Source organism: Sarcophilus harrisii, chromosome 3, assembly GCF_902635505.1.
Source record: "Sarcophilus harrisii chromosome 3, mSarHar1.11, whole genome shotgun sequence".
In the NCBI taxonomy this organism is placed as follows: Eukaryota; Metazoa; Chordata; class Mammalia; order Dasyuromorphia; family Dasyuridae; genus Sarcophilus; species Sarcophilus harrisii.
In genome coordinates, this window is record NC_045428.1 from 379,099,331 (window position 1) to 379,126,545 (window position 27,215).

Sequence of the window (27,215 nt, forward strand, 5' to 3'; positions counted from 1 at the left end):
ATTTAAAAATAAATTCATCTGGTAGAAGTTTTGCGACTCTTTCTGTGATCTCCCTTTACTATGCATAGTATTGCTTGCTCAGTATTTATAAAGCTACAAAAAGAAATCAACAAATGCTGTGTGTGTGTGTATATATATATATTATAATTGTGTTATAAAAAAGATGAATATTAGGTAATGTCAATTAATTTTTAAAAAGTTATTAGTAGGGTCTAAAATACAAATTATTAAAAACAGAATAAAATATGATTTTATATATATGCATATACCCACACACATATATTGACATATATAAATACATAAATGAATCCATTTATTTTAAGTCATTTTCTTTAAATATAAATGTATATATATATATATATATATATATATATGTATAGACAGACATTTACAAGTATAATTGTGATTTAACAGGAAAACTAATCTTGAGTAAATAAATGTCTGGAAAAGCATCCATAGCTCAAAAAAGCAGCATTCTGCTATCTTCTACATAAGAGATACATCAGTGATTAGTAAAGATTAGTAGATCTTCACTCATGTGATAATTCAACATAGCACACGGTATATCAGAACTTCCTGGAACCTTAAACTTTCTCTCTACCTTGTACAGTAAAGATATTACTGTGATTACATAAACATTAATTAATGACTATTTAAAATGTGTAGTTATAAAAATTAGCATTTTATTACTCATCCAGGAAAGCTGTTATATTCGCAATCTATTTATACAGCTGTTACTTTAAAACTTTATTTCTTAAATCAAACTTGTAATTAACATAATCAAAATAATATTTATAATTTTTTACAATCTCACAATAGCAGTGGTTTAATTCTAAGAATATTTTGATGTTTAGTATACTTAGTGGGAAAAAACCAACAACCTAAGTTGTAAAAATCACTTTCTTCTCTCTAAAGAAATATTTCATTAAAACTAAAAATAGATTTTTTTTCTTTTCTAACAAACTTTCCCAGAATTACTTTATTCAGACTGTAACTCCTTGCACAAATGTTGGTTCTAAATATATATCTTGAACTCTAAATGACTTCTGTTTATATAAATAGTCCATAACAAGCTATTAAATCTTCTTACAACAAATTATACTATGCCAAAATATTTGCTCTGAATTTTTGAACTGTGATTAATATCCCCCCCAAAAATTGCTAAACATTTTTACAAAGTAGTCATTCTTTCACTACTACCTTTCTTTCTCTTTCTCTTTCAGCAAATGTGTAAACAAGTCAAATAGAAAAATGCATCATTATTTTAAAACAGGCATTGAAGTGTAAAACATAGGACATTCAGGGAAGGTTTGGGCCACTTAATTTTGAGTGTTCACACTATGTAAAGTAATATTATATTCAGAAGAGATTTAAGTGAATGAATCAGTACTACCCTAAGAAGGGTTCCTCTCAGGACTGTGGGAAATGAATGTGGATAACAACATAACATTCTAATCTTTTTTGTTGTTGTTTGCTTGCATTTTATTTTCTTACTCTTTTTCTTTCCTTTTTGATCTGATTTTTCTTGTGCAGCAAGAGAATTGTCTAAATATGTTTACACATATTGGATTTAACATATATTTAACATATATAACATATATTGGATTGCTTGCAATCTAGGGGAGGGGACGGCAGAAGGAAGGGAAAATTTGAAACACAAGGCCACGCAAGGGTCAATGTTGAAAAATTATCCATGCATACGTTTAAAAAATAAAAAGCTTTAAAAATTAATTTTTTTTAAAAAAAGAAAAGGTCCTCTCAGAACATTAAAGGAACTTGTTAAACAAAAGTAACATTGCAATGTATAATTCTACTGCATTATAAATTAATCACTCTAATGTCTATGAAGGCAGCAAAATTTTGATGGAAACAAATCCCATATATTTAATGTTTTATTTTTTTTTATTATAGTAGCGTTAAGTTATTGGTTGTACTACAAGATTCAGTTGTAACACACTCATTGTACAAATATCTGTTGGATGAAGTAAAATATCAGGATTATAGGATTTAGAGTTGTAAAGGATTTTAACAATTGAGATTTCATTTAAAACAGGTATGCTTTCAAATGAATCATCGATAAAGAATAAAAAAGAAATTCAACAAGGAATTGAAGAATTTCTTAGAAAAAGTAAAATTCTAATAAAAATTAGAAAAGATAAGCTTCAAATAGGATTCTGCATTTAAAGGACAGAAGTTAAAGTGATGCATAGACTAGGTCAAGACATACTTATACTAATAAATTAAGTGTAAACAAGTTTCACTGTAATCCATATCTTCAGATTCTTTAGTTGGAAATGGGAAAAACTAAGAAAGTCTGAACCAGCAGTTAGGTGATAAAGTGGATAAGAGCAGAGCACCTTAGATCAAAAAGACCTGGATTAAAATCTGACCTTATACACTTAGAAGCTGTGTGACCCTGAGCAAGTCACTTAATCCTGTCACTTAATCCTGTCACACTTAAATCCTGTCACAGCAAGTCACTTAATCTTATTTCCTCATCAATAAAATGAGCTTGGTAAACAACTCCAGTGTCTTTGGCAAGAAAATTCCAAATGAGATCATGGAGTCAGAAATGTTTCAGCAACAATGAAAAAGTCTGAGTATGTCAGCTGAAGTAGAACCCTCGTTTTTATTACAACTAACTATAAATAAAGATTTTGCATTCCAGAGCATATAGTTAGAGTAGCTTTTACAAATGATATAAATGAAAATCTGTGACAAATATTTAATGCAAGAAATGTTATGTTACAGCTGAAAAGGAATATATTACTCTGCATACAAATATTTATATGGATTTTCTGTATTATTTCTAGAGGTATTTTCTTACTCTTTATAATTCTGACTTTTAGTGCTTTTGAAGTATTTAAAATTCCTTTTGTTTTTATAAAATATTAAACTTAACAATTCTCAACAATCAGTGCATTATTCAAAATGTGAAAACATTGCAAATAAAATCATAATCTCCTACTAATTTCAAATTACTTGACAAAAGATTTAAGTCAAACAAAATATTTTTAAAATTGTTCTATTTATGTTATCTTTTTCCATATGATTTTTGCATGTTTCCCAGATGCCAGCATTTCTCTTGTTATTATACTTTACATTGCTGCAATATGCATGTATCTTATTCTTTTGATTATTTTTCTTCATTCTGCATCCTTTCATGTCTTTCCATATTTCTTTATATTCTTCAGATTTATCATTTTCTTCTAGTACATTACTTTCCAAGTTTCCAGATTCTGGACTTTGTCATAATCTCCTACTAATTTCAAATTACTTGACAAAAGATTTAAGTCAAACAAAATATTTTTAAAATTGTTCTATTTATGTTATCTTTTTCCATATGATTTTTGCATGTTTCCCAGATGCCAGCATTTCTATTGTTATTATACTTTACATTGCTGCAATATGCATGTATCTTATTCTTTTGATTATTTTTATTCATTCTGCATCCTTTCATGTCTTTCCATATTTCTTTATATTCTTCAGATTTATCATTTTCTTCTAGTACATTACTTTCCAAGTTGCCAGATTCTGGACTTTGTCATCTTGATTCAGTTACCTTCTGATCCTGCAAAACCATCAGCTCCTGTAGCCTTCTTACCCTTCTTGCACATCACTTTACAATGCTGGCTTTCTTTTACTGGGGAGTACTTTCCAAGGGCTTTCATTTTGGGAATGGGCCCAGGTGTGCCATGTGTCATTTCCCTTGAATGAGATGCTGGCTCCCCATATTTCACCATTTCTCCCATTTTTTTTCTCCCCACATTCTAAACATTTCATTTCCCTTTTACGCGTTGTCCATTAGAATGTAAACTCCTCAATGGCAGGGACTTTTTTTCTTAAAAGTTGCATTCCCAGAATTTAGAATAATGCCTGATATAGAGTAAACACTGTGTTATATTGCTGTAGGATATTTGTGTTATTTCTGATTAGTTTTTCCATTTTAAATAATGTTGCTAAGAATATTTTTACACAAATAATTATTTCTCCTCACTAATAACCAATTTAAGAAATAGTCCACATGTATAGGCACAAATAGGCACATGTATCAAAAAGTATTTTTTTTAAATCTTGAAATTTCACAATTTCATATTGCTTTCCAAAAGTACCATACCAGTCTTTAAAATTCCTATTACTTTTCCTAACTATATATAGCAAATATATAAAAACTTTAGATGATTTTGTAAAAATCTGTCAAATTCTTCTGATGAGATTATAGTCTTATAGAGAGGTAGATTCTCCTATGTCTTTTCCACCATTTAATAGTATTTTATTTTCCCCCAATTGCATGTCAATACATTTTTAGCATTCATTTTTACAAGAATTTTTGTTCCAAATTTTTCTCCCTCCCTCCTTCCCCTCCCATCTTCTAAAAATGTTAGGGAATTTAATATGCTATACATAGGCTATCATGTAAAACATATTTTCATTAGTCATAGTTCTGAAAAAGAAACAGATGAAAAGAAAAAAAACTATGAAAAAGAATGAAATGAAAAATTATGTTTAAGTCTGTATTCATTATTTATATGGATATGGATAGCATTTTCCTTTGTAACTCTTTTGTACTTGTCTTGGATCATTGTGTTGCTGAAAGATGCTGAATCATTCATAGCTGATCATCACACAATGTTGCTGGTACTGTGTACAATGTTTACCTGCTTTTGCTCATTTCAGTTTGCATTAGTTCGTACAAATTTTTCCAGATTTTTCTGAAATCTGCCTGCTCATCATTTCTTATTGCACAATAACATTCCATTGCATCCATATAACATAATTTGTTCAACTATTCCCCATTTAATGGGCATTCCCTCAGTTTTCAATATTTTGCCACCATGAGAAGGGCAGATATAAATATTTTTGTATAAATAAATAAATTTGTATAAATAAATTCCTTTTCTCATTTTATGATCTCTTTGGGATACAGACCTAGTTGTGGTGTTATTGGATCAAAGGTTATACACCATTGGGTTGCCCTTTGAGCATAGCTCTAAATTGCTCTCCAGAATGGATGGATCAGTTCACAACTCCACCAACAGTATATTAGCATCCAAATTTTTCCTACATTCTAACATTTTTCCATTTCCCTTTTTTATATTGGCCAATCCAATAAGTATGAGGTGGTACCTCAATGTTGTTTAAATTTGCACTTTTCTAATAAAAATGATTTAGAGCGCTTCTTCATAGTTTTCAAAGCTAAAGATAGTTTTGATTTCATTTGATTTCATTTGAAAACTGTTTACATCTTTTGACCGTTTAAAAATTAGGGAAGGGAAATGGCCTCTAATAAATTTTACTTACTTCTCTATATATTTGAGAAATGAGGCTTTTATGGAATTGCTTACTATAAAGATTATTTCCCAGCTTTTTCCTATCCTAATTTTGGTTTTGTTCGTACAAAAGTTTGTACAAAAGCTTTTTAGTTTAATATAATAAAAATTATCCATTTTATGTTTTGTAATGCTTCAATCTCTTGTTTTGTCACAAATTCTTCCCCTCCTCAGAGATCTGACTATTCCTTGCTCTTGTTATTTTGCTTATGGTGTCCATTATTATGTCTAAATTGTGTACCCATTTTGACCTTAAGGATTTTCAGTGTTCCCAACAGTTTTTGTCAAATAGTGAGTTTCTATCCCAAAATCTGGGGTCTTGGATTTATTAAACAATAATTTATTGTGATCATTGTCTATTGTGTCTTATGTACCAAGTCTATTCTACTGATCTACTATTTTATTAGCCAGTACTAGATAGTTTTGGTGATTATTGCTTTATAATATAGTTTAAAATCTGGTATTGCTAGGCTATCTTACTTTTTCTTTTTTTTCATTCATTCCCTTAATATTCTTGACTGTTCTTCTAAAGGAAAAAATTTTTTCTAGCTTCAGCAAAAAAATTTTTGCTTTGTTGATTGAAATGGCACTGAATAAATTAGTTTAGGCAGAAATGCCATTTCTATTATATTGATTCATCCTACCCATGATCAATTGATATTTTTTTAATTGTTTAGATCTGACTTCATGTGAAAAGTGTTATATAATTGTGTACATATTGTTTCTGGATTTGTTTTCACAGGCAGAGACCCAAATATTATATATTGTTTTCAGTTTTTTTTCTTTATTTTTATTTAATAGCCTTTTATTTACAGGTTATATGCATGGGTAACTTTACAGCATTAACAATTGCCAAACCTCTTGTTCCAATTTTTCACCTCCCCCAGATGGCAGGATGTCCAGTAGATGTTAAATATATTAAAATATAAATTAGATACACAATAAGTATACATGACCAAACCGTTATTTTGCTATACAAAAAGAATCAGACTCTGAAATATTGTACAATTAGCTTGTGAAGGAAATCAAAAATGCAGGTGGGCATAAATATAGGGATTGGGAATTCAATGTAATGGTTTTTAGTCATCTCCCAGAGTTCTTTCTCTGGGCGTAACTGGTTCAGTTCATTACTGCTCCATTGGAAATGATTTAGTTGATCTCGTTGCTGAGGATGGCCAGGTCCATCAGAACTGGTCATCATATAGTATTGTTGTTGAAGTATATAATGATCTCCTGGTCCTGCTCATTTCACTCAGCATCAGTTCGTGTAAGTCTCTCCAGGCCTTTCTGAAATCATCCTGTTGGTCATTTCTTACAGAACAGTAATATTCCATAATATTCATATACCACAATTTATTCAGCCATTCTCCAACTGATGGACATCCATTCAGTTTCCAGTTTCTAGCCACTACAAAAAGGGCTGCCACAAACATTCGTGCACATACAGGTCCCTTTCCCTTCTTTATAATCTCTTTGGGATATAATCCCAGTAGTAACACTGGTGGATCAAAGGGTATGCACAGTTTGATAACTTTTTGAGCATAGTTCCAAACTACTCTCCAGAATGGTTGGATTCATTCACAACTCCACCAACAATGCTTCAATGTTCCAGTTTTCCCGCATCCCCTCCAACAATCATCATTATTTTTTCCTGTCATCTTAGCCAATCTGACAGGTGTGTAGTGGTATCTTAGAGTTGTCTTAATTTGCATTTCTCTGATTAATGATGACTTGGAGCATCTTTTCATATGACTAGAAATAGTTTCAATTTCTTCATTTGAGAATTGTCTGTTCATCTCCTTTGACCATTTTTCAATTGGAGAATGGCTTGATTTTTTATAAATTAGAGTTAATTCTCTATATATTTTGGAAATGAGGCCTTTATCAGAACCTTTGATTCAGTTATTTTTCAATGGAATTTTTCTTTCTATCTCTTGCTGCTAGGTTTTGTTGGTCATATAAAGAAATGCTAATGATTTATGTGAATTTATCTTATGTTCTGCAGTTTTGCTAAAGTGGTTAATTATTCAGGTAGATATTTAGCTGATTCTCTAGAATTCTCTAAGTATGCCATCATATCATCTGCAAAGAATGTTAATTTTTTTTCTCTATTGGCTATTCTAATTCTTTCAATTTCTTTTTATTCTCATTGCTATAGCTAACATTTCTAGTATTATATTGAATAATAGTGGTGATGATGGGAATCCTTGCTACACTTCTGATCTTACGAGGAAGACTTCTAGCTTATCCCCATTATAGATAATTCTTGATGAATTTAGATATATTTTAGGTAATACTTTGTTTCTATGCATTCTAGTGTTTTCAGTAGGAATGGATGATGTATTTTGTTAAAATTTTTTCAACATTTATTGAGATAATTATAGGATTTCTCTTGTCTTTGTAATTCATATAGTTAATTATGTTGATTGTTTCCCTAATACTGAACATACCCTGAATTTCTGGCATAAAACCCACCTTGTCGTCATGTATAAATCTTGTGATATATTGCTGTAATTGCCTTGCTAGTATTTTGTTCAATTTTTTTTGTATTGATAATCATTAGGGAATTGGTTAATAACTTTCTTTCTCTGTCTTAAATGATTCCCGATTTAGGAAATAGTACCATAGTTAACATAAAAGGAATTTGGGAAGTCGCCTTCTTTGATTATTTTTCAAATAGTTTATATAATACTGGAATTAACTGTTCTTTCAGTCTGATGTTGAGTTTTTCCTATGAATTTTTGTTAATGACTTGTTCAATTCCTTTTTCTAAGATGGTGTTATTTAAACATTCTCTTTCCTGATGTTAATCTATGTAATTTATATATATTTTAAAAAGTCATTGATTTTGGGCAGCCACCTTGGCATCCTCTGGGGTAAAATGCCCATCACTACCTCTTCAAGTCCAGCCCTGTAGTGGTTCCTTCTTCTGATCATATAGGCTGCTCCCTGCTGATGGGCTGCACATGGAGCTGAGAAGACAGAGAATAGAAGGCCATCGGCTGAGCTGAGAAATGAAATAACAGATCTTTTAGCTCTAAGAACTAAGCAGAGATGCCAAGTTTGAGTAGAAGTTAACAGGAGAAAGGTGTGGATTTGAATAAGATGAGGAAACTGGGGCACAGAGAAATGAAATGACTTGCCGAGATCAAACAGCTAGTGATCTACAAATGGCAGCTCTTATCAGAAAAGAACAAACTAACCACAATGTTGATGCCTGTGATATCCCTTTCTATGTGTCCAAATATGTAGAAAAGGAAGTTGGAAATGATTTTAAATCTTTAAAGAAACTTGGAAAATTCATAGAAGAGCTGACAGAAAATAAAGTACAATTAGAAGACTAGGTACATACAATTTCATCAGAAGTTCTGAAAAGAATTAAGAATCCCTTAAAAATTTCTCAGTCAGCTGCTAGAAAAAGAAATTCTTTTCCGTTCAATCAACAGCCATTTGTTAACAGCACAACTATGGTTGGATGATCTTGGAATTATAGATAAGCCAAGTAGAAGAAATCTAGTGGCATCTCACCTATCTAAAATAGATTTCACAAATAAGGGGCTAAGTGATAATATTTAATAATGTCTAATGACCAGTAATGTACCAGACACAGCTACTACTTTGGTATCCATGGCACAACTGGAGATTAAACTTCAGGAATCATCATGTTCTCATCTCCTTAGTTTTGTTAGGTCTACTGTTAAATTCTTGCACAAAATCCTCAAGGACAAGCTAACGTGGTTTTGAAGAGATATTAACAGATTCATTGGCCATTTATTGGTCCTCCTTGGCCTCAGAATGTAGGCTTAAATAATTTAGATGGCACCCCATAGGTGTACAAGTAACTTGGAGACACTGTTCTGTCAACTTCTGAAATTTCAAATCTCGGGCAAATTACTGACTGAACCAAAACAACCTTCAGAAAAATATTTTCTTCTGGCCTCACCCCTGGTCATCTTTCCCATTCAGAATATGCTGACTCTCCTCCAGAAGAGGATCAGTCACCACTTCAATGGGAATTGACAAACTAATGTTTATTGTATATAAACAAGTTAACCTGACTCTGGTATTTATGTGATTTGGAAAACATGCCAGGGTCTTAGATGAGAAAATTCAACCAATACTAAATAAAGTAGACTCTTCTATAAATGCAAGGCTAGAATTTTCTCATGCCCTTATGATGCTGGTTCTTGAGAAATTAGCTGCTGATATCCCCTGTCTTTTGTGTGATGCCAATGTTTTCTGTCACTTGGTAGATAAGGAACTTCTGTTTGAAAGGGAGCTACAAAATGTTCATGAAGATCCCAGCACCTTTCCTAGTTCTATGCATATTTTCTCAGAGACGACATGCTTTCAAAGATAGTTAACTATGGAAAGAAAATTTGCTCTTCAGAAGATGGACTCGATGCTTTCATCAGAAGTTAACTGGGTTTTACAGTATAAAGATATCACTGATGTTGATGAAAGTTTCACATTGTGCAGAGAGACATTTATGACCCTGCTGCTCATTATAACATACAGATATAAGAATCTTCCTACAGCTTCCAGAAAGCTTCAATTCCTAGAGTTACAGATTTAGTTGATGATATGATTAACTCACAGATTATGAAAGAAGAGACCAAAGCTTCCCTTGCTTTGTGATACTGTGTAAATTCTTAATGATGTCAATTACATTGCAACAGCACAAGCAGATTGGGCTGAAAATGCTTTCTTCCTGCAACTTCATCAGGTGACTTTGGAAGTTCTGGTAGAGAGTAAGGCTCTCAGTAAATTGCAGCTATGGCAGCTATCCTCTATGGAGAGCTCAGTCTTTGATAATATGATTAACGTCCTGGAATGCTTGAAGCTTGACATGGTGACTCATAAATTAAACTTGTCTTCAGCGATATCAAAGATGCAGCCAAACTGTAGACAAAAGAAAAGTGAGTGTCCTTGCCCTCTCAGTCACAGCAAACAGTAATGCCTCTATCAAGTTCAGCTTGTCCATTGTTGCTTTCTTTAAGAGATCACCAATTCCAACTGGAACAACAGCTTTGTTACTCCTTATTTAAAATTTTCTGGCAAATGCTTGTAGAAAAATTGGATATGTACATATATCAAGAAACAATTCTTTTTTATTATAGCTTTTTATTTACAAGATATATGCGTGCGTAATTTTCAGCATTGACAGTTGCAAAACCTTTTGTTCCAACTTTTCCCTTACTTCCCCCCACCCCCTCCCCCAGATGGCAGGTTGACCAATAGATGTTAAATATGTTAAAGTATAAGTTAAATACAATATATGTACATGTCTATACAATTATTTTGCTGTGCAAAAAGAATCAGACTTTGAAATAGTGTACAATTAGCCTGTGAAGGAAATCAAAAATGCAGGTGGACAAAAATAGAGGGATTGGGAATTCTATGTAGTGGTTCATAGTCATCTCCCAGAGTTCTTTCTCTGGGTGTAGCTGGTTTAATCCATTACTGTTCTATTGGAACTGATTTGGTTCATCTCATTGTTGAAGAGGTCCAGATCCATCAGAATTGATCATCATAGAGTATTGTTGTTTAAGTATATAATGATCTCCTGGTCCCACTCATTTCACTCACCACCAGTACATGCAAGTTACTCCAGGTCTCTCTGAAATCATCCTGCTGGTCATTTCTTACAGAACAATAATATTACATAATATTCATACACCACAATCTATTCAGCCATTCTCCAATTGATGGGTGTCCACTCAGTTTCCAGCCTCTGGCTACTACAAAGAGGGCTGCCACAAACATTCGAGAAATAATTCTTGAAAATTACATCATTGAAAGAGCAACTCAACTTTAGGTTGACATGACTTGAAATCTTTTCTCTTTGTTTTTTGACAGTTGCAAGATATCAGAAAAGTATTTCAAGCATATCAAAGAAGCCAAAATTATCTTGAATTTATGTTGGATCCTACTATTGAAGGATGTGCTACAATCAACTACAGAAGAACCTACTGCCATAGTAGCATTAAAAAACTTGGAATTTATATACTAACTGGAAGATGTTGAGATCCTATTTAATTTAAGAACTGGCCCAAATGTAAGTCCTTTTCAAAAGGCTTTGGATTATTTAAAAAAAAATAAGCCAAATTTGATTCAGAAAAAATCATTGCTTTGCTTAGATTATCAGAATTATTGGCATATAATTGGGCAAAATATTTCCTAGTGATTGCTTTTATTTATTCTTCATTGGTGATGATTTCGTGTCATTCTCTTTAATGAAATTAATTGAAATTATTGATTATTTTTATGATTTGTTCTTTGACCCACTTATTCTTTAGGAGATTACTTAGTTTCCAATTAATTTTTTAATCTTTCCCACTTTGTTGAGTGTACTTTTTATTGATTATCTGAAACAAATGCATTTAATTTATGCTTTTCAATATTTGATCTTGAGGTTTTTATATCCTATTATATGTTGAATTTTTATTTTGGTGCCATGTGCTACTAAGGAAAAAGATATGTTCCTTTATGTTCCCATTCATTTTTCTCCCAATATCTTATCATTTCAACTTTTCTAATATTCCATTTACCTCCTTAGTTTCTTTCTTATTTTTGGTTGGATTTGTCCAGTTCTGAGAAGGAACAGGTAAGATCCCCTACTAGTATAATTTTATGGTTTATTTCTTCCTATAACTCACTCAACTTCTCCTTTAAGATTCTTGATATTGTAGCACTTGGTGCTTAATATCAATATTAATATTGATATTGATTATTTATAGTGCCTTTTAGCAAGATATCATTTCTTTCCTTTTTATAATTAGGTTTATTTTTTATTTTACTTTCGCTTCAGCTAAAGCATAATAGATTCTGCTCTAACTACATACCTTTACTCTGTGAGTGTCTCTCTGCTTCAAGCGTGTTTCTTGTAAACATCCTATTGTAGGATTCTGTTTTTTGATCCACTTTGCTATATGGTTCTGTTTTATGGGAAGAGGTCATCCCATTCAGATTCATACATATGATGACTACTTATATATTTCCTTCTATCCTATTCTTCCTTCTGTTTACCTTTTCCTTTTACCTTTTCCTTCACTGTTTGGCTTCTGTCTATGACTTCCCCTGATCTGCCCTCCTTTCTGCCACTCCATATTTACTTAATATCCATCCTCCTTCTTCCCTATCATATAAGTTAGATTTCTATTATTAAACTGATTGTGCATATTATTCCCTCTTTGAGACAATACTGATGAGAGTAAGGTTCAAATAATGCTTATCACCCCCTCCCATTTCCCTTTCTACTTTATTAGGTCTTTTGTGTTTCTCTATGTGAAATAATTTAACCCATTCTATGTCTTCTTTATGCATCCAGTGTACTTCTCTTTCTCATTTCTTAAATTTTTATGTCATTCCTTCAAGTTCACTCTTTTCCTGTACTCTGTTTATGTATATTCCTTCTAGCTATGCTATTTAAAATAATTACAAGTATCATCTTCCCATGTACAGATGTAAACAGTCTAGTTCCATTGAATCCCTTGTATTTTCTTTTCCCAATTTACATGTTTATGCTTTTCTTGAGTCTTGATATTATTGGAGATCAAATTTTTGATGCAATTCTGTTCTACATTTTCCCCATTGATATATTATGCTTAATTTTGCTAGGTAGGTGATTCTTGGTTGTAGTCCTTGCTCCTTTGTCTTCTGGAATATCATGTTCTTTGACCCCTGATCTTTTAATGTTGCAGCTGTCAAGTTGTGTGTAATTCTGATTGTAGTTCCCAAATATTTAAATTGTTTCTTTCTGGTCACTTATATTTTTCCTTGACATGAGAGTTCAGAAATTTAGCTATAATGTTCTTTGGAGTTTTTTTGGAGGGATCTCTTTTCTGAGGTGAATTCTTTCAATTCCTACTTTGCTCTCTGGTTCCAGGACACTAGGGAAGTTTTCCTTGATAGATCTGAACAGCATCTTTCAAGAAATTTTCTTTTGCTTGTGACTTTCAGGTAGTCCAATGATTCTGAAGTTGTCTCTTCTGGATCTGTTTTCCAAGTTAGTTGTTTTTCCCATTAAGTATTTTTTATGTCTTTCCATTTTTCATTCTTTTGAATTTATTTGATTAATGCTTGATATTTCAAACTGTCATTAGCTTCCATTTGCTTTACTGAATTTTAACTTTTAAGGTGCTGTTTTCCTCAATTAACTGTTAAATTTTCTTTTCTATTTGGCTAATTGTACTCTTTAAGGAGGTATTTTCTTCAGTAGATTTTTGCATTTCCTTTTCCATATATCCAATTCTACTTTTTAATGAGTGTTGCAAGGTATTCTTTTTTCATAATTCTCTTGCACCATTTATTTTCCCAATTATTTTTCTACCTCATATTTTTTCATGTAATGTTTTTATTTCCCCCAGTTATACATAAAAACGACTTTTACATTTGTTTTTAAAACTTTGATTTTTAGATTTTCTCCCTCTCTTCCCCCAATTAAGAAGATACATGTGAAGTTATGCAAAACATTTTCATAGTTTTTTTTTCCAAAAGAAAACGGAGATTCCCCTTTTCCCCTCCAAAAAATCAAGAAAAATAAAGTTTAAAAAAGTATGTATCATTTATATTCAATCACAATCAGTTCTTTTTCTGAGTATGGATAACATTTTCCATCATAAATCCTTCATAGTAATCTTGGAATTTTATTGCTGAGAATAGCAAAGTCATTCACAGTTATCATCCTACAACATTTACATTATTTTGTACATTTCATTTTGCTTGAGTTAATAGAGTACTTGCAAGATTTTTCTGGTAACAACATTTACACTTATATTTACTTTTTTCTCCAAAGTATATTTCTGTATTCTTAATCATTCAGGTTCTTTATCTTGTAGTCAACATTGATTTATAGCCAAGGTAGTCACCTTGTCAAGTTATTTATCATATCTAATAAATTGCCAAGTCTTTTAAATTCTACTTCTATAACATTTATTGCATGTGTGCCAGTTGTTAAACAAGTAATAGATTTGGAATCAAAAACCTGGATTTAAAACCTGACTCTGACATTTAATATTTATGTAAATTTAAACAAATCACTTTACTCTCTCTTGGATTAAATAATCTGTAAAGTAGCTTTTAGCTCTAATTATGATTTTTTTTCCTCTACTCGTATGGCAATCTTAGTTCAGACAACGTCTTGGTTTAACTTTCATAATAGTCTAACAAAAGATCTCCCTATTTCTAGTTTCTCCCCTTTTCAACCTATTTCCAAATAGTTGTCCAAATAGTTCCTAAGCATGATATTGATCATGTCACTCTATTGCTCAGAAACCTTCAATGGTTCCTTAGTACTTCTAGAATAAAATATGTATTACAGCTTAGCATTTAAAACCCTTCTCAGATCATCTCCAGACTATCTTTACAAGTTCATTCCACATTAATATTCTTTATACTTATATGACATTCTTATAGAGCTATCCAAAGAAAATTGGTCATATGGAACTGAAGTGCAGAGGGGATAGTAGGCTTACATATATGTGTACATATATATGATAAAATAATAGATATAAATACAAAATCTATCTAAGTAGTATGGATAGATCGGCCTGTGGGAGTAACCAGACTTAGAGTTTGTCTGCTTCCAATCTAAAGATATGGAAATTTTGGTGAGCCCATTTCTGGTCATGAGTGGCTTCCCATTTATCCCTTATCTTGGATGTCCAGTTCATCCTTAATTCAAAAGTTTAAAGGCTGGAGAATACTAATCATTTTCAACTACCAGTGAACCTCTCCAATTGGTTATTTATAACATTTTACATCAAACAAAAATTTCTGTGTCATACAAGGCTAATCATCAGTTTCACCACCCTGCCTCGATTATTAAGTCCCTAAACAGGCCAATCCATACAGGATACACTTTCTCTTTCTTTTTGCTTCTACTTCAGAATCTTTCCTTAGTTGTTCCTAATATTTGAATTAATTTCCCTCTTCTTGTTCATGTCATTATAGCAATAAGCTCAGAGTTTCTGAGCCATCCTTTAATTCAATACTACTTTCAACTACATACTATACACTTATTGTCATATTTACTTTTGTCTACAATACCAAAAGATAAGTCAGACTGTTTAAGATAAACATTCCCATAATGTTTAAAAGTTTACAAAATAGCAGCTCTTTTTGTGGTGGCAAGCAACTGAGGTACCAAGCAGATCATGTATGTGTGCATATGTGTATATGTATACACACATACATGGATTCACATTGTATGACATTCATTAATCATGGGACTTCAAATTACATTAAAATATCAACATGTTTACTTTGACATGTAATTTTTTTTTTATTTTTGTGAAAGTTGTTTCTTGCACTTATTTCTTATATTTGTTACAAAGAAATATGTATAGTTATATAAGAATATATAAGGTATGCTGATTCAGTTTACAAAAACTAAAGGCAGCTTCTATTGAAATATATTAAATGTCTTCTAGGTCTGCATTATGATGGCCTTCTACTCTATTAAATTTCCAGCAGCAATACCACATGACACTGCTGATCCCAGTTAATCTGATAAGCATTCTCAGCAATGTCAAGGGAGAGTTATTTGAATTATCCATCTGTCAATAAAGACTGAAAGCTGAAAAAAAACCACTCTTTAAAACAATTAGCTATTTTTAGATTTCTGTTTTTCTAGGAACAAATTATAATCATACAACTAAGTTGTTCTTTTTAACTCCAGAGATAACAGAAATATTAATTTGAATACAAAGACACAAACAAAAGTTTTTCATAGCAACCTTCCTTCTCCAATCAAAACTTCAGGTGAAATGACTTGATATTCTCATCTAATATTGAATTTCTATAAATGCTATATTAGCCATACCTAATTTATCAGAATTTTTTCAGAGAAAGAAAATGAATGCATGTAGCAGAATTGTATGCTTAGAAGTCATTATAATATTGTAACAATAATGAATATTTAGATAGATAGTCAGATAGACAGACATAGAGATATAAAATAAATTCTTTAAATATTACATTCTGTAGATCCAAAGCAGTGTAGGGGAAGCTAGCCAGTTGAACATACAATATTCTGGATCAGAATTTCAAAGAGGAGAGAATCACAAGGGAACACAAGCTCTAGTCACAATGCCAGAGTAAGAGTAGCACTAGCACTTGTGCTTGGAAAGGATTAGAACTTTTCCTGGGCAAATATCAGAGTGCAGATCAGTAGACCCATTGATCACAATTTTCCCAGGATCACACCATCATGGAAATACAAAAAAACTTATGGAACCTCAGAACAACTTTTGAAAACAGCAGCATAAATAAAGCCTGAAGCTTTAGATAATACTTAGATACCACAAGGGGTGCAGAGTCCAACTTTAATATAAAGTTCAAAGTCAAAAACAAGCAAGAAAAATGATTTTAAAAAAGGAATTTGATCACATAGGCTACTCTGGTGGCAAGGAAGACATGAACTCAGAAGATGATAACAATGTAAAAATAGTTACCCCAAAAAAGCCTCAAAGAATAATGCCAATTGGACTGAAAAACAACCAGAATTCTTAGATGAGTTAAAGAGATAAGAATGGTAGATGAAAAATTAGGAAAAGAAATGGAAATTATGAAAAGAGATTTAATAGGTTGGTAAAAGAAACATTTACAAAGTACTGAAGAAAATAATACCTTAAAAAAACCAAAGTGCCTAGCTGTGTGACTCAGAACAAGTCACTTAAACCCAATTGCCTCAGCAAGAAAAAAAAAATCAGAATTGGCCAAATGGTAAAAAAAAAAGGGGCACATAAATCCCCATTGAAAAGAACTTCTCAAAAAAGCAGAATTGAGCAAATGGAAAAAGTTACAAAAGTTCACTGAAGAACCTAATTCTTTATTAAAGCTTTTTATTTTCCAAAACATATGTGTGGACAATTCTTCAACATTAACCCTTGCAAAACCTTGTATTCCAATTCTCTCTCCCTTCCCCCACACCTTCCCCTAGATGGAAGGTAGTTCAATCAATACATGTTAAACATGGTAGAAATATATGTTAAATCTAATATATGCATACATGTTTATACAATTATCATGCTGCACAAGAAAAATCAAATAAATTTTAAAAAGGAGAAGCAAAATAAAATACAAGAAAAACAGTAACAAAAATAGTGAAAATGCTATGTTGTGAACTACACTCAGTTCCCACAGTCCTCCCTCTGGGCGCAGATGGCTCTCTTCATCACTGGAACAGGTTTGAATCATCTCATTGTTGAAGAGAACTACGTCCATCAGAACTGATCATCATATAATCTTGTTGTTTCCATGTACAAAGATCTCCTGGTTCTGCTCATTTCACTTAGCATCAGTTCATGTAAGTCTCTCCAGGGTTCTCTGAAATCATCCTGTTAGTCATTTCTTATAGAACAATAATTTTCCATAACATTCATACCCCATAATTTATTCAACCATTCTTCAATTGATGAGCATCCATTCAGTTTCCAGTTTTTTGCCACTACAAAAAGGGCTGCCACAAATATTTTTGCACTTGTGAGTCCTTTTCCCTCCGTTAAGATCTCTTTGGGAAATAAGCCCAGTAGAAACACTGCTGAATCGTAGGATATACAAAGTTTGATAACTTTTTGAGCATAGTTCCAAAGTGTTCTCCAGAATGGTTGGATCTATTCACAATTCCACCAACAATGTATTGGTGTCCCAGTCTTCCCATATCCCCTCCAACATTCATCATTATTTTTTCCTGTCATCTTAGCCAATCTGAGAGTTGTGTAATGGTATTTCAGAGTTGTTGTAATTTACAACAATAGTGATTACTGATCAATAGTGATTTGGAGCACCTTTTCATATGACTAGAAACAGTTTCAATTTTTCATCTGAAGATTCTGTTCATATTCTTTGACCATTTATCAATTGGAGAATGGCTTGAATTCTTAATAAATTTGAGTCAATTCTATATATATTTTACAAATGAGGCCTTTATCGGAACTTCTGAATGTAAAAATATTTTCCCAGTTTATTGCTTTCCCTTCTAATCTTGTCTGCATTAGTTTTGTTTGTACAAAACCTTTTTAACTTAACATAATTAAAATTATCTGTTTTGTGATCAATAATGATCTCCAGTTTTTGGTCACAAATTCCTTCCTCCTCTACAGATCTGAGAGGCAAACTATCCTATGTTCTTCTAATTTGTTTATACCATTCTTTATATCTAGATCATGAACCCATTTCAACCTTATCTTGGTATACAATATTAGGTGTGGGTCAATGCCTAGTTTCTGCCATACTAGTTTCCAATTTTCCCAGAAGTTTTTTGTCAAATAGTGAATTTTTCCCCAAAAGCTAGGGTCTTTGGGTTTGTCAAACACTAAATTACTATAATCATTGATTATTTTGTCTTGTGAACCTAACCTATTCCACTGATCAATTATTCTATTTCTTATCCAATATCAAATAATTTTGATGACCACTGCTTTATAATATAGTAGAATCTAATTCTTTAAAAATTAGAATCAGATGAATGGAACTATTGATGACATAGGAAGAAACAATAAAACAAAGTCAAAAATGGAAAAAATAGAAGAAAATGTGAAATACCTGATCAGAAAAAAAACAATTAACTTATAAAATGGATTAAGAAAAGATAATTTAACAATTTTTGGACTATCTGAAAGCCATGATCAAAGAAAGAATGTATAAATCATATTTCAAGGAGTTATCAAGAAAAACTACCCAGATATCTTAGACCCAGAAGGTAAAATAAAAATTGAAAGAATTCACCTGATCACCTCCTGAAAAAGATCCCAAAATGCAAATTCTCAAGAAGGGGAGAAAAGAATGTATGTTGGCAAGTACCAAGAAGAATATTTAAAAACAGCTTCACAAACCCCCTGAAGTTTGGGATAATGCACGCTTCACCCAGAAAATAGAGCCCAAATTTAACAAAGAGTTAAAAACTGAGCAATAGGCTAGGAAAATGAGCAGACAACAAAAAAAAATGTTTCTGAATATTGAAAGTTATTATGGTGACAAGAAAGATCAAAACAAACACTCAGAAGATGATAACAAAGTCAAAGCACCTACATCCAAAGCCTCCAAGAAAAATAAGAATTTGACTCAAACCATAGAAGAGTTCAAAAGGGGCTTTGAACATCAAATAAGAAAAATAGAGGAGAGGTTCAGAACCAAGATGGTGGAGAGGACATACGCATCTTTCTCATCTCTCCTCTACCCTCAAACTATTTTTATGAAACTCAGCCTCTGAATTAGTGCTTGACTGTCAGAATCCATGAATATTGGAAGTATAACAATTACCAAGAAAAGATAATCTCGAAATTCACTGTCTGTTTTTGCTCGCAAGTATGGACAAAATGGGGCTAGGTCAGGTGCAGACTCAGGCAGATAGTCAGTGAGAGCATGAAAAACAACTCATGCTGAGCAGACCAGAGGGGGACGAAGTCTGGTTTTTGTGGTTTTTGCAGAAACTCTGCAGGGAGAACTCTACCATTGTGTCAGCTGCTCTGCTCTGGCAGCAAGCCAGTAGTTCAGCAGAGAATCTATAAAGACAGAAGGTAAAGAATATAACCCCAAAACGCTAGAGTCTCTCAGGACCTGACCATATCCACCCAGCACCAGGAGGGACTCAATCTCAGCTTGCAACCACCAATCCCAGTGCAGCCAATGATCCCAACACAGTCGCTGCCTTCCACTGCCACTTTGCTGCCACTTCCTGTTGACTGTGGCAGAAGCTCAGAAACCCCTCATTGCCCAAAAAGCAGACTGCAGCTTTTTGTTGTTGTTTTTGTTAAAATGAGTAAAAAAGGCAAAGTGGGCTTTAACTATAGATAGCTTCTATACTGAAAGAGAGCAGATTTCAAAGCCTGAGGAGACTAAAAACAGTTTGTCTCTAGATGAAAATCTAAAGGTGGCTATGATCTGGTCCCCACCACATAAGGCTCTCATAGAAGAAATTAAAACGGGGAAAGAAAAGCTTTGCAAGAGGGTGTGGATAAGCATATAACTCATTAAAAGATAGAGTGGAAAAAGAAAACAACTCCCTGAAAAACAGAATTTGTGAATTGGAAAAAGAAAATAACTCCTTAAAAAATAAAATTGGCAAAATGGGAAAAAAAATCCATAGAACAAAACAACTCATTTAAACTCATTTGGACAATTACAAAAAGAAATTTAAAAAGTAAATTAAGAAAATAATTCATTAAAAATAAAAGCTGAACAAATAGAAATGAATAACTTGAGGAGACACCAAGAATCTGTTAAGCAAAACCAAAAAAACAAAACAAAACAAAAAAAAAACAGAAAAAACTGTTAAATACCTATTTTGGTAAACAACAGAATTGGAAAATATATTTAGAAGAGATAATCCAAGGATTATTGGATTCCCTGAAAATCATGGTTAAAAAAAGAGCCTAGCCACGATTTTTCAGGAAATCAGCAAAGAGAACTGCCCAGATGTCATAGAATCATCAGAAGGTAAAATAGACATTGAAAGAATTCATCAATCACCTACTCAAAGAGTTCCCAAAATTAAAACTCCCAAGAAATATTGTGGCTAAATTCCAGAACTATCCAAGGGAAAAAAAAACACTACAAACAGCCAGAAAAAAAAAACAATTCAAATACTGAGGAGCCACATTAAGAATTACTCAGGATCTAGCAGCATCCACATTAAAGAATAGAAAGGGCCTGGAATCTGATATTCTGAAAGGAAAAGAAACTTGGTATACAAACTGAGCATTTTCTTCCAGGGAAGAAGATAGACATTCAATGAAATAGGTGAATTTCATTTATTTCTGATGAAAAAAACAGAGCTAAACAAAAAGGTTGACCTCCAAATATAGGATTCAAGAGAAGCATAAAAAGGTAAAAAGAACTCTAGAAAACTATTTTTTCTGTTATAGGGTATATATAAAGAGTACATGTATAATTTGGTTTTATTGTTGTAATATAAAAAAGGATCTAGAAGAGGAAAGGAAATTGTACCAGAAAAAGGGAAAAGTGGAGGTACTATAGCTCACAAAGAAGCAAAGGGAACCTATTATAGTTGAGGGAAAGAAGGGAGGGGGATGAACATAGTTTGAATCTTACTTTCATCAGAATTGGCTCAAAGAGAAAATATTAGACATGTTTTTACAGAGAAACTTCTCTTACTGTATTGAAAAGTGGGAGGGGAAAAGCTAAAAGAGAAGGGGTAGGCTAAATAGAAGGGAATACAGAAGTTATAAGGGAAAGGTTTGAGGAAAGGGGAGGGACTTCAAGGGGGAGGGAGGGATTCTAAAGAGGGAGGGCTGCATGAGGCAAGTGATACTCATAAATTTAATACTTGGTGGGGGGGGGTAAGGGGAAAGGAGAGAGAAAAGCATAATATGGGGTTAATAAGATGCCAGCAAATACAGAATTAGTAATTTTAATCATAAATGTAAATGGGATAAACTCCCCCATAAAGCAGAGGCAGATAGCAGACTGGATTGAAAAAATAATATGTTGTTTACAGGAAACACACTTGAAGCAGGGCAATACATATAGAGTAAAGGTAAAAGGCTGGAGCAGAATCTACTATGCTCAGGTGAAGTAAAAAAAAAGCAGGGATAGCCATCCTGATCTCAGATCAAGCAAAAGCAAAAATTAATTAAAAGAGATAAAGCAGGGCACAATATTTTAATAAAGGGTAGCATAGATAATTAAGCAATATCAATACTAAACATATATGCACCAAGTGATATAGCATCTAAATTCCTAAAGGAGAAGTTAAGAGAACTGCAAGAAGAAATAGACAGCAAAACTATAATAGTGGGAGATCTCAACCTTGCACTCTAGGAACTAGATAAATCAAAACACAAAATAACTAAGAAAGAAGTTAAAGTGATAAATAGAACACTAGAAAAGTTAGGTAAAATAGATCTTTAGAGAAACTAAATGGAGACAGAAAGGAGTACACTTTCTTCTCAGCAGTTCATGGAACCTATACAAAAACTGACCATATATTAGGACATAAAGACCTCAAATTCAAATGCAGAAAGGCAGAAGTAGTAAATGCATCCTTTTCAAATCCTGATGCAATAAAAATTACATTCAATAAAGCACCAGGGGAAAATATACCAAAAAGTAATTGGAAACTCTTATCCTAAAGAATGAATGGGTGAAACAGCAAATCATAGATACAATTAATAATTTCACCCAAGAGAATGACAATAATGAGATGACATGCCAAAATGTGTGGGATGCAGCAAAAGTGGTAATAAAGGGAAATTTTATAATCTCTAGAGGCCTACTTGCATAAAATAAAGAGAAAATCAATGAATTAGGTTTGCAACTAAAAAAGCTAGAAAAAGACCAAATTTGAAAAACCCCAATCAGACACTAAAGTTGAAATTCTAAAAAATAAAAGGAGAGATTAATAAAATTGAAAGTTAAAAAACTATTGAATTAATAAATAAAACTAAGAGTTGGTTCTATGAAAAAACCAACCCTTGGTAAATTTGATTAGAAAAAGGAAAGAGGAAAATCAAATTGTTAGTCTTAAAAATGAAAAGGGAGAACTTTCCACTAATGAAGAGGAAATTAGAGTAATAATTAGAGTTACTTTGCCCAACTTTATGCCAATAAATTTGATAACTTAAATGCAATGGATGAATACCTTCAAAAATATGGGCTGCCCATATTAACAGAGGAAGAAGTAAATTGGTTAAATAGTCCCAGTTTAGAAAAAGAAATAGAACAAGCTATTAATCAAGTCCCTAAGAAAAAATCTCCAGGACCAGATGGATTTACATGTGAATTCTACCAAACATTTAAAAACAATTAACTCCAATGCTATATAAAGTATTTGAAAAAATAGGGATTGAAGGAGTCCTACCAAATTCCTTTTATGACACAGACATGATAGTGATACCGAAATCAGGTAGAAGAAAACAGAGAAAGAAAATTATAGACCAATCTCCCTAATGAACATTGATTCAAAAATCTTAAATAAAATATTAGCAAAAAGATTACAGAAAATCATCCCCAGTATAATACACCATGACCAAGTAGGATTTATACCAGGAATTCAGGGCTGGTTCAATATTAGGAAAACTATTAACATACTTGACTATATCAATAGCCAAATTAACAGAAACCATATGATCATCTCAATAGATGCAGAAACAGCATTTGATAAAATCTAACACCCATTCCTATTAAAAACACTCGAGAGTATAGGAATAGATGGACTTTTCCTTAAAATAGTCAGTAGCATCTATTTAAAACCATCAGTAAGCATCATATGTAATGGTGATAAGCTAGAACCATTCCCAATAAAACCAGGAGTGAAACAAGGTTGTCCACTATTACCATTACTATTCAATATTGTATTAGAAATGCTAGTTTCAGCAATAAGAGATGAAAAAGAGATTAAAGCAATTAGAGTAGATAATGAGGAAACCAAATTATCACCCTTTGCAGATGATATGATGTTATATTTAGAGAAGCCCAGAGATTCTACTAAAAAGCTATAGAAATAATCCACAATTTTAGCAAAGTTGCAGGATACAAAATAAATCCACGTAAATCATCAGCATTTTTATATGTCTCTAACAAAATCCAACAGCAAGAGATACAAAGAGAAATTCCATTTAAAATAATTGTTGATAGTATAAAATATTTGGGAATCTATCTGCCAAGGGAAAGTCAGGAAACAAAAAAAACAAAACACTTTCTGTACAAATAAAATCAGATCTAAACAATTGGAAAATATTAAGTGCTCTTAGATAGGTCGAGTGAATATAATAAAGATGACAATACTACCTAAACTAATCTATTATTTAGTGCTATACCAATCATACTTCCAAGAAACTATTTTAATGACCTAGAAAAAATAAAAACAAAATTCATCTGGAAGAACAAAAAGTCAAGAATTTCAAGGGAACTAATGGAAAAAAAAATCAAATGAAGGTGGCCTAGCTATACCTGATCTAAAACTATATATTATAAAGCAGAGGTCACCAAAACCATTTGGTATTGGCTCAGAAATAGAGTAGTTGATCAGTAGAGTAGGTAGTATCCTGCCCTACAGGATAAAATAGTAACTATAGCAATCCCAGTGTTTGACAAACCCAAAGACCCAACTTTTGGGATAAGAATTCACTATTTGACAAAAATTGCCAGGAAAATTGTACTACTACTACATACTAAAATACATACTAATGTATGGCAGAAATTAGGCATTGATCCACACTTAACACCATATACCAAGATAAGATCAAAATGGGTTCATGATCTAGGCATAAAGAATGAAATTATAAATAAATTAGAAGAACATAGGATAATTTCCCTCTCAGATCTGTGGAGGAGAAAGGAATTTGTGACCAAAAAAGAATTAGACATGATTATTGATCACAAAATAAAAAAAAAATTGATTATATCAAGTTAAAAGGCCTTTGTACAAACAAAACTAATGCAGACAAGATTAGAAGGAAAGCCAATAAACTGGGGAAACATTTTTACAGTTAAAAGTTCTGATAAAGGCCTCATTTCCAAAATATATAGAGAATTGATTCTATAAGAAATCAAGCCATTCTCCAATTGATCATGGTCAAAGGATATGAACAGACAATTTTCAGATGATGAAATTGAAAGTATTTCTACTCAAATCATTATTGATCAGAGAAATGAAAATTAAGACAACTCTGAGACACCACTCATATTGGCTAAGATGACAGGAAAAAATAATGACAAATGTTGCAGGGGATGTGGAAAAACTGGGACACTGATACATTGTTGATGGAGTTGTGAACAGATCCAACCATTCTGGAGAGCAATTTGGAACTATACTCAAAAGGCTATCAAACTGTGTATACCCTTTGATCCAGCAGTGTTACTACTGGGTTTATATCCCAAAGAGATCTTTAAAGAAAAGAAAGGGACCTGTATGTGCAAAAATGTATGTGGCAGCCCTTTTCATAGTGGCTAGAAATTGGAAATTGAATGGATGCCCATAAACTGGAAAATGGCTGAGTAAATTGTAGTATATGAATGTTATGGAATATTATTGTTCTGTAAGAAATGACTAGCAGGATAAATACAGAGAGGCTTGGAAAGACTTACACAAACTGATTCTAAGTGAAATGAGCAGAACCAGAAGATCATTGTACACTTCAAGAACAATACTATATGAGGACCAATTCTGATGGAAGTGGCTATCTTCAACAATGAGAGGATCCAAATCAATTCCAATTGATCAGTAATGAACAGAACCAGCTACATCCAGCAAAAGAACATTGGGAAATGAGTGTGGACCATAACATAGCATTTACATTCTTTTTGTTATTGTTTCCTTGCATTTTTGTTTTTCTTCTCAGGCTATTTTTACCTTCTTTCTAAATCCGATTTTTCTTGTGCAGCTAGATAACTATATGTATGTATGTATGTATATATATATATATATATATATATATATATATTCTTCATCTCATTGTATATATATACATATATACACAATGAGATGAAGAATGCCTTAAAAAGCAAAATTGGACAATTGGGAAAGGAGGTATAAAAGTTCACTGAGGAAAATAATTCCTTAAAAAATAGCATTGAGCAAAGGGAAGCTAATGACCTTATGAAATATCAAGATACAATAAAACAAAATCCAAAAAATGAAAAAATAGAAAAATGTGAATTATCTCATTGGAAAAACTGACCTGGAAAATAGATCCGGGAGAGAGATGATTTAAAAATTATTGGTATACCTTAAAATCATCATCAAGAAAAAAACCTGAATATCATCTTTCAAGAAGTTATCTAGGAAAATTGTACTGATATTCTAAAACCAGGGAGTAAAATAGAAATTGAAAAAAATCCACCAATCACCTTCTGAAAGAAATCCCAAAATGACAATTCCCTGAATATTATAATCAAATTCCAGAACTCCCAGATCAAGGAGAAAATATTGCAAGTATCTAGACAGAAACAGTTCAAGTATAATGGAGCCACTGTCAGGATAATGCAAGATTTAGCAGTTTCTACATTAAAGAAATGGAGGGCCTGGTATATGATATCCCTGAGAGCAATGGAGCCAAGATTGTAATTAAGAATCACCTACCCAGAAAAACTGAGTATAATCCTTCAGAGGAAAAAGTGCATTCAAAGAAATAGTTAATTTTTAAGCACTCATGATGAAAATTTGATTTTCAAATACAGGACTCAGTGAATTGAATATGAAGGCATAATATCTTTTTTTTTTAAATGATCAAATTAAGGGGTGAGGGAGGAATGTACTAAGAGAAAAGGAAAGGGAGAAGTGGAATAGTGCTAATTATCTGCCATATAAAAGAGAGGAAAAAAGCTTTACAGTGGAGGGGAAGAGGAGGAGGAGAAGAGAAGTGAGTGAACATTATCATCAGAATTGGCTCAAAGAGGAAATAACACACATATTCTACAGAATTCTATAGAAATATATTACCCTGAAGGAAAGTAGGGAGATCTGATATGGGAAGGAGGGGAAGGTAATAAAAGAGAGGGCATAGTGGAAGAGGGAGTTGTCAGTAGAAAAATACATTTGAGAAGGGACAGGGTAAAAGGAGAGAGTGGATAAATGGAGAGAAATACAATTAGCATTAGTAATTGTAAAAAAGAATTCTGAATTAAGTTTCTCTGATAAGGCCTCATTTCTCAAACACAGAGGGAACTGAGTTAAATTTATAAAAAATAAGAGCCATACCCCAATTGATAAATGATCAAAAAATATAATCTGTGCCCAAAAGTCTATAAATTTGTGATTCTTTGACCTAACAACACCATTGCTTGTTATGAATACCAAAAGAGATTCTGAAAAACAAAACAAAACCAAAAAAAAAAAAAAAGGAAAATGACCGATAAGTGGAAAAAATATTTTCTTCTCTTCTCAGGGCAAAAGACTAGAAATTGAGAAGATGCCCATCA

At 32.3% G+C, this 27,215-nt stretch overlaps 1 pseudogene; it reads left to right on the plus strand.

Moving 5' to 3' along the window:
• The first annotated feature begins 8,500 nt into the window (after window positions 1-8,500).
• Window positions 8,501-27,215, plus strand: part of LOC100913863 — a 42,942-nt pseudogene continuing 24,227 nt past the window's right edge.